At 46.8% G+C, this 8102-nt stretch overlaps 1 long non-coding RNA gene across 1 annotated transcript; it reads left to right on the top strand.

Annotated features, from left to right (window-relative positions):
* Window positions 1-3566: 3566 nt before the first annotated feature.
* On the top strand, window positions 3567-7096 carry LOC135368084 (uncharacterized). Its single transcript, XR_010414663.1, has 4 exons — window positions 3567-3718; window positions 4288-4511; window positions 4597-4673; window positions 6054-7096. It is a non-coding gene; the product is annotated as an uncharacterized LOC135368084 (long non-coding RNA).
* Window positions 7097-8102: the final 1006 nt, after the last annotated feature.

Here is an 8102-nt window from a genome sequence, read left to right on the forward strand (position 1 = left end):
TGCCTCTAGTCATTTCGAACTGTCTTTACCGCCATTTACATACCCAGTACACACATTTCTAGTCGATATGTTTTTTTTTCGTCATATAGCCTTTATATCACATACTTAATCTCATTTTAGTCCTTTGGAAGTGCTTTAGTGCCGTTCGACATTCCGTGTCATAACCAGTCATATCTAAACTTCATGTGCAAAGCATAATGTAATGCAAGCATATTAAGGTGCTTTCAAAAACAAACGTGCCAAACATTGCTGAATGCCGAGAGTCAATTCTGAGAATACGGCTCTCTGGAATTCCACACCCCTGAGCAGAAAGGACATGGGAGAAACACGAGAAGCAACACGCTGTACACGTTGACGGACGACAAAGGAAACGTAACACAACAAATACAACACCACACAAAACCAGCAAATCACGTAATCGAAGTTCTAAGTACAAAATTGGAACGACACGCGCTCACATGAGTACGAAATAGACAGGAAATAACATGTATGTGACGGGATTTCACAGAAAAAAACGTAAGGAACCCAATCATGAGGAATTTCTGCAGCGATCCGTGGCAAAATTTTAACGGAGCAGCAAGGGAAGCGCTCACAAACAGCAAAACTTGTCACAGCTTACATGCATTCCTGTGGGCTGTAATGGCTCTTTTGAGCATCGCAATATGGCGGCCGGTTGGCGTACCCTTTATGCGATGGCTTCACCCATCCGCTATCCAGCCTTTATACATAGAGATCAGTGGAGTGTACCCGTTCAGCCACTAGCAGTGCCCTCAAAACGTGAGACTGCGTGAAACGGCTGCTCGCATGCAGTAAAACGCATAGTGAAAAAATTGCTCTGCGAATGTGCCATGTACAAACAATGATTGTGCACCGGTTAGACAACTAAAAAGTAAAACGAAAAATTGAAAACATGCACGTACACGCATAATGCGCCTCCCAACTCATATTTGAGGCTCCGGGATTTGCCGCTCCACATTTTGGAATCCGTCAACGGATTTGTAAGATGCAGAAACGCGCGAGGGTGCTTGCACATGGTCCTTCTGTGTTTTGTAACTTTTCGTTCATCATTTTCGCGGGACGTTTGCGTGAGGATAGCACGAGTGTCACTCTGTGTGCGAAATACAAGTCGTGGACGAAGCAAAATCTCAGTGGGAGGCGATCACCGTGCAGATGACGTTGTGGCGGCTCGCCAGCGCGACGATAACGACGGCCATCTTCATACCCGTTCAGCCACTAGCAGTGCCCTCAAAACGTGAGACTGCGTGAAACGGCTGCTCGCATGCAGTAAAACGCATAGTGAAAAAATTGCTCTGCGAATGTGCCATGTACAAACAATGATTGTGCACCGGTTAGACAACTAAAAAGTAAAACGAAAAATTGAAAACATGCACGTACACGCATAATGCGCCTCCCAACTCATATTTGAGGCTCCGGGATTTGCCGCTCCACATTTTGGAATCCGTCAACGGATTTGTAAGATGCAGAAACGCGCGAGGGTGCTTGCACATGGTCCTTCTGTGTTTTGTAACTTTTCGTTCATCATTTTCGCGGGACGTTTGCGTGAGGATAGCACGAGTGTCACTCTGTGTGCGAAATACAAGTCGTGGACGAAGCAAAATCTCAGTGGGAGGCGATCACCGTGCAGATGACGTTGTGGCGGCTCACCAGCGCGACGATAACGACGGCCATCTTCATCCCGCGCATGCTCGCGCTGACACCACGCATTCACCTTCCATCGGATTAAAAAGCACTTTTGGCTCGCAACCTCTCCTGCCTGGTCGCTTTCTCTAGGCCTCTACATTTTGGTGACCCGGACGAAGAACATCACGCTCACGAAAGTCCGCTCTCGCGGAAACAGCGCTGTTGACCCACCCGCTTCCTGATGCTCCGACAAACCTCGTTGTCGATGCTTCCACAGACGCGGTCGGCGCGGTTCTTCAACAGGATATCAATGGGGCCTGGACGCCACTTGCATTTTTCTCCAAACCCCTTCGACCCGCCGAGCGAAATTACAGTACGTTTGGTCGCGAACTACTCGCCGTATACCTTGCATCCGTCACTTCAGGTACTTTCTTGAGGGCCGCTCATTTTATGTCCTCACAGACCACAAGCCCCTGACATACTCCATGCACTCAAGTCACTCTTCGCTGAGCCCACGTGAAATCCGCCAACTAGCTTTCGTGTCCGAATTTACAACTGACCGTCGGCACATTCGTGGCGCCGAGAATGCCGCAGCCGACACTCTGTCACGCATTGCGGTACCTTCCGTCACCACAGATGACACCATCGACTTCAGTGCCATGGCTTAAGCCCAAACACATGACCAAGAGCTAGCCCGCTTACGCACCTCGTCTAGCCTGACCTTGCAAGATGTCATCCTTCCCGACACCAACATCTCCCTCACGTGCGACCTCTCTACCGGTGCACCACGTCCCTTCGTTCCAGAGCCTTTACGCTTCACTGTCTTCAGGACACTCCACTGCCTTTCCCACCCCGGCATCCGCGCCACCCAGCGCCTTGTCACAGTGACACGTTCCTGCCTGCAGTGCCAGAAGGCGAAGATTACCCGGCACATCGTCACACCACCCCAGAAATTCCCACCACCGAAGCATCGTTTCGGGTATGTGCACATCGATATTGTTGGGCCGTTACCATCTTCAAGAGGTTTCCGATATTTACTCACTTGCATCGATCGTTACACCCGTTGGCCAGAAGCCCAACCCATCCCAGACATCACGGCAGATTCCATCGCCCGCGCTTTCATGGCAACATGGGTCGCCCGTTTCGGCGTCCCAGCCGTCATCACCACTGACAGGGGCCGGCAATTCGAATCGAAGCTTTTTCAAGACCTTCTCCACTTCCTGGGCTGCCGTCGCAGCCGCACAACAGCCTACCACCCCTGCAGCAACGGTCTCGTCGAACGCCTACACAGACAGATCAAGACCGCGCTTCGTTGCTGCCCTGACCCCTCGTCTTGGGTTGATAATCTCCCTATCATTCTACTCGGCCTCCGCTCAGCCGTCAAGACGAATTAGTCTACGGCGCCGCCCTCCACGTCCCCGGCGAATTCTTGGGTCCTCCGTCTCTCGGTTCTGCACCTCTCCCTGCTGCCTCCCTTGACGGGATCCGCGAAGCGATTCGTGCTCTTCAGCCGACACCAACACGACTCCCCGCATCCATCAGCCCATTTGTCTTCAAGGACATTCACTCGTCTACTCATGTTTTCATTCGAAATGATGCTACCCGCGCCCCCCTTCAGCCACCTTACCAAGGCCCGTTCAGGGTACTTCAGCGGACAGACCGTCACTTCACCGTGGACATCGACGGCCGCCACGACACCGTTTCGATTGAGCGCCTTAAACCGGCCTTCCTCGACCCATCGCACATCCCCCTACCTCCCGTTTCCACCGCCGCTGCAGGACCTCCCGTTGTCTCACCTCCTGCCCGCACTGTCCGCTGGCGCACTCCGCTCCTCCACGGCTCATGACTTCTGCGGAGGGGAAGCAGTGTGGCGGCTCGCCAGCGCGACGATAACGACGGCCATCTTCATCCCGCGCATTCTCGCGCTCACACCACGCATTCACCTTCCATCGGATTAAAAAGCACTTTTGGCTCGCAACCTCTTCTGCCTGGTCGCTTTCTCTAGGCCTCTACAACGTGAAGTAAGCATTACGGGGCTCAAGCTTTCGATGCCGTAACGGACGAACTGCTGATACAGGTAAATGGATCTCTGATTTCGTTGTATTGCATGCGTTTTCTGCGCTTCTTTGCACAATGAATACAGGGACAGTTGTGCTGTTTGAGGAAGAGTGTGTGTCTAAGGTTACACGCAAAAGTCGATCGTACAAACGCACACGCTTAGATATTGAAGCAGTGCCGCGTGTGCATGCATGTTGCTGTCTAATTGAGCATACAAATCAGTTGGTTTTTCTCCCTCCGTTTTTCGAATGTGCTTGTCTGCCCGTGGTCTGCCTTTCCATTATTCAGGTGAAAGGCAGACTGGTTGGGGAATTAGCGCAAAATATAGCAACCCAATCCATTCCGTCCTGCTTTTCAAAGCAGGACGGAATTTTCGCATAATATATGATCTTTATATAATGCAGTTGCTAGATATGTTATGATTTTGTGCACGTTTTGTTCTGATGGAAATATTTTCTTTTTTATGTGTGTGTGTGAAGCATGTATGTCTGCGCAGTATACAGCTTCATCTGACCTGTACTCCAGAACCCCTCATCAGCTAAGATTGCGTTTTATATCATCATTCATTAAGCATCTGTCTTTTTTCAGCTCCTTGCCTTTGAAATGGAAGCACAGTAAGCGTGTGCCAACACGCATACATATGAGGCGAGAGCTGGAGCCATGGTTTTGCTCACCTTTCTACTCTAGCAGTTCAGATAATTCTTCGGTACACCAGGACCTGCGAATACGTGCTTCTTCCCAGCGGTGCACCTTCTGCTGTTGATATTTATGGAGGTGTCTGCTGGTCAGAAAGCAGTGGCTCTGTGTTGAAGGTATGACACTGCACAATCTCAATTTATTGAATAATACAGGTGTGTCACATATTTAGTCGCCATTGTAATTTGCCCATCGCATTAGGTGTCCTGGTCAGTATTATGTTCTGCTTCCTGTCAGCACTGCTAATAGAGAAGACAGATGGAGTCATCATGAAGTTGGTAGGCAGTTCTTTGTGCTGTAGGTCTATTTTGCTGAGAAGGGGTGGGTGGATCTGCAAGATATGTGGAATACTTGTACACCTAGCCGAGCCATCGTGCAACCTGTGTCACTATGAACATCAAGGCACATGCAAATATTATGCGTAAACATGCATACATTAGGTTAATATAGAGGTTTTTACTGAATACAGATATTTATTTGCAGCTAAGATAAAGGTAAAATTATTTCTTTTAGGTAGATTATATCACTGCCCCTACAACTGGAGCTGTACGATATCGGAGTTAGTCAATTAGCTAAATGTTTGAATTATCCGTTTTAGGAGTAGGTAAAGTTTGGCTAGAGTTGGAGCACCCGATTAGGCTCACTGCAGTTAATATGCACCTTCGGAGGTCACGCTAGTAGTTTGTTTGTGCTACAGTACACATTTATGTTTTAATATCTAGTGCATATACAGGGTGTTTCATGTAAGGTGATCAAATAATTGGAACTGGCGATGTAGGCGCTGGGGCATTGCGGGTCTTTCGGTAATTACCAGTTCTGGAAGCATTTGCCACCATCGAGGAAGGCTTTGTACAATTTTTAATTGCAGGAAATTTATTTTTAGTCAGTTGAACTTCGAAAATTGCCACGCGAAGCTCACTTTCTTTTTGCAGCGATACGAAGTCCTACACGGATAGCGCCCAAGAGGTCCAACGAAAACTATGCGAAAATAACTAAAGAAGATGGCGTTGTGTGTAGAGCACACATAGTACTTTTTCAACAGTAGGCCAGCTTTGGCACTTCCTTTGACTATTTCGTTTATATTTGGTATTGTGACTGCAACACACGGCAGAAAATGACTAATGGGAAATTATTGGCAGTTATCTATATTCTATCGTGTACTGTACTTCACCTGGAATTTTCGAACTTTGACACCGCTCTGGTCGAACACTGGTCTAATTTTTGTCATTAGAGGTAACCCACTTCAACTGATTCCTGTACATGATAATCACTCCAAGGTAATAGGCTTCCGGTTCGATGACTACATGTGCGTCCCTCTTGTGAAAGTATATTCAAAATAAAGTACATGGGGTGTACGTGATGATGTAGCATATCTTCTCAAAAGCACCATTTTTTTGCGTGAAAAGTTTTTTTTCCTGCAGTAGGTTCTCAAAAATGGCTTGGGTAAATCACATCACTACAGTGCTGATGAGAAACATCATCCTTTTACCTTGTTTCATTCAAATACCAAAAGCACATACCAACTCAATTTTAACCCCTGAATTATCATATGAACCTTCTGTGGAAGATATAGAACTTATGAAATTATGTTATCTGATAATGTGGCACTGTGTCCTGGCACTCTTCATAATTTCACTCTTAAAATAATTTACTTGCAGAAGCCGGGAGAGGCCCATGTGTATGCTACCATCATCCATCACACAACAGATGACGTGCAAGCTTCTGCATCATTCTGTGTTTTGACCGAAGGGTTCATGGTCGGGCATCCAGCATGCTACCTTCTTTACCGTTAACGTTGTGTACAGTCCTAGAGCTTAACTAATTAACTGTTACGTTAAGGTGGAATCACAGAAATTTGGAGCATATACAGATTGACTCTGTGCACAAATTCCATAATGTACATTGATTAAGTACTACTAGGTGCCATAACTAGTTCCTGTGCTTCATTGATTTTCATGTAACCCTCCATTGTCGACGGGGTTGCTTTGGAAAGCCCACCCTTATTCTGTTTTTGCGTGCTACAGCTGAGTGACAATCGCCTGTGAGATTGCAAGGACACAGCACATGTTCTTGTTATCAGGGGGGCAAACTGGGAATTAATCAGGAATAGCAGTAAAATGTTACTCGAATGTATGAAACAGGATACGAAAACATTTTCAAGACAGCGCGTAAGTGTTACTAGCAGACTTCTTAGACAGTAACAATGGCAGCATCAACGGAAAATATGCAAGTGTTACTTGAATTCTGTGGCAGCATCACCAGCCTGCACATCAGTAAGATGTTCGTGCTGTTGCCAGAAACCTTTTTGCATTCTATTTTGTGCATTTTTTAGGCAACTTTTCATATCGAATCACATCCGAATTGTTCTCTCAGGTTCTCTCAGTTCGGAAATCCACAGGTACCATTTCCGTATCTGCAGTATAGGAAATATCAGGCTGGTGGGTTTTTGAAGGCACCACCGTGTCGATGACATTTGGTCTCACCGCAAATGAACAAAGAACAAGACCAAAAACATTCATGCTGGCCAAAAATTAAATAATTCAGCTGTTCAATCTAACTGGATGAAACTGGTTTCAAGAAGTATAGGACAGTCAATAGCCACTACGCTCAGCAAGTGCTAGTTCTTAATCGATATGGATCATCAGATGTGTGCAGGGCTGTGAACAACATCAAAGTTGAGCAGGCCGTTAAGGTGTTTCAATTTAACGTGCAAAGCATGTGTAACTTATAGTCACTTAGCCTGTTGCTGCTGTCTTGTCTCAAAGGAGTGCTAATTGTCAAAGCAATAAAAATATCTTATGTTAAAGGAGCATGGAAATCATTTGGAACATATATTTTTTCACTGCTTGATATGGACATACTACCTTCATAAACTGTCACGCAAAATATTTCCGTCGAAAAGCGCGAATTTCCTGAGAAAATTAGTTTGCAAGAATGCGCTCCGCTCCGACAATCTCCCCCAAGCCGAGTCTGGCGTGTGGTGACGTCAAATGGCGGAGCACTTCCTTGGCTGCCGGAAGCGTCCGCTTCCCGCCAGAATCGTCTGCTAGCTCCGGAATCGTGGCGACTTACCGACTGAGACGCTGTTGCTATTTATTTGCGTTTGACATTCACTTGCGTTCTTACATGATTTTTCTCGTACGTTTTGCATAAAACAAGACTGCGGGCAGTGTAATAGGTGTGGCTAGGCCTCTGTGTTTCCGTGACGGCCCGGGTTGAAGTGGATCGTACGCGGTTGTGGTTTCTATTCCGATTGTGCTGAGGTGTCGTTAATTAGTGAACAGTATTGTGCCTGTGTGTGGAGCATATATATGATACGACTAAATACATTCCTGTCAGTTGGAGATTTATTCCATGTGCCATTGTTGTATGCTGCGTATGACCATTCAAAAAAGAAAATGCTTATTTTGTCATGTGTTTTGGGGGTTCCCACAGATCGCTAGCAGATCAACTCTACTGACTTTATTTTGGTATCCATGTTGTTGTGCTTGTGGAGACGTTGCGCTCCTGGTATCAGTGAGATATGGGAAGCGCAATGTTACACAGCTATGCATTCATCGATCCGCTCTTTCGCCTCAGAGATGCCAGTGTCCATGCGGTTCAGAGCCCATAGTGTTGACCACAACACGGAGAAGTCATGATGGTCGACGACCTCTTCAAGTAAAAACACTGGTCACTGCGTCGCGTCTTCATGACTATGCATTTGT

Source organism: Ornithodoros turicata, chromosome 1 (assembly GCF_037126465.1).
Source record: "Ornithodoros turicata isolate Travis chromosome 1, ASM3712646v1, whole genome shotgun sequence".
Lineage (NCBI taxonomy): Eukaryota > Metazoa > Arthropoda > Arachnida > Ixodida > Argasidae > Ornithodoros > Ornithodoros turicata.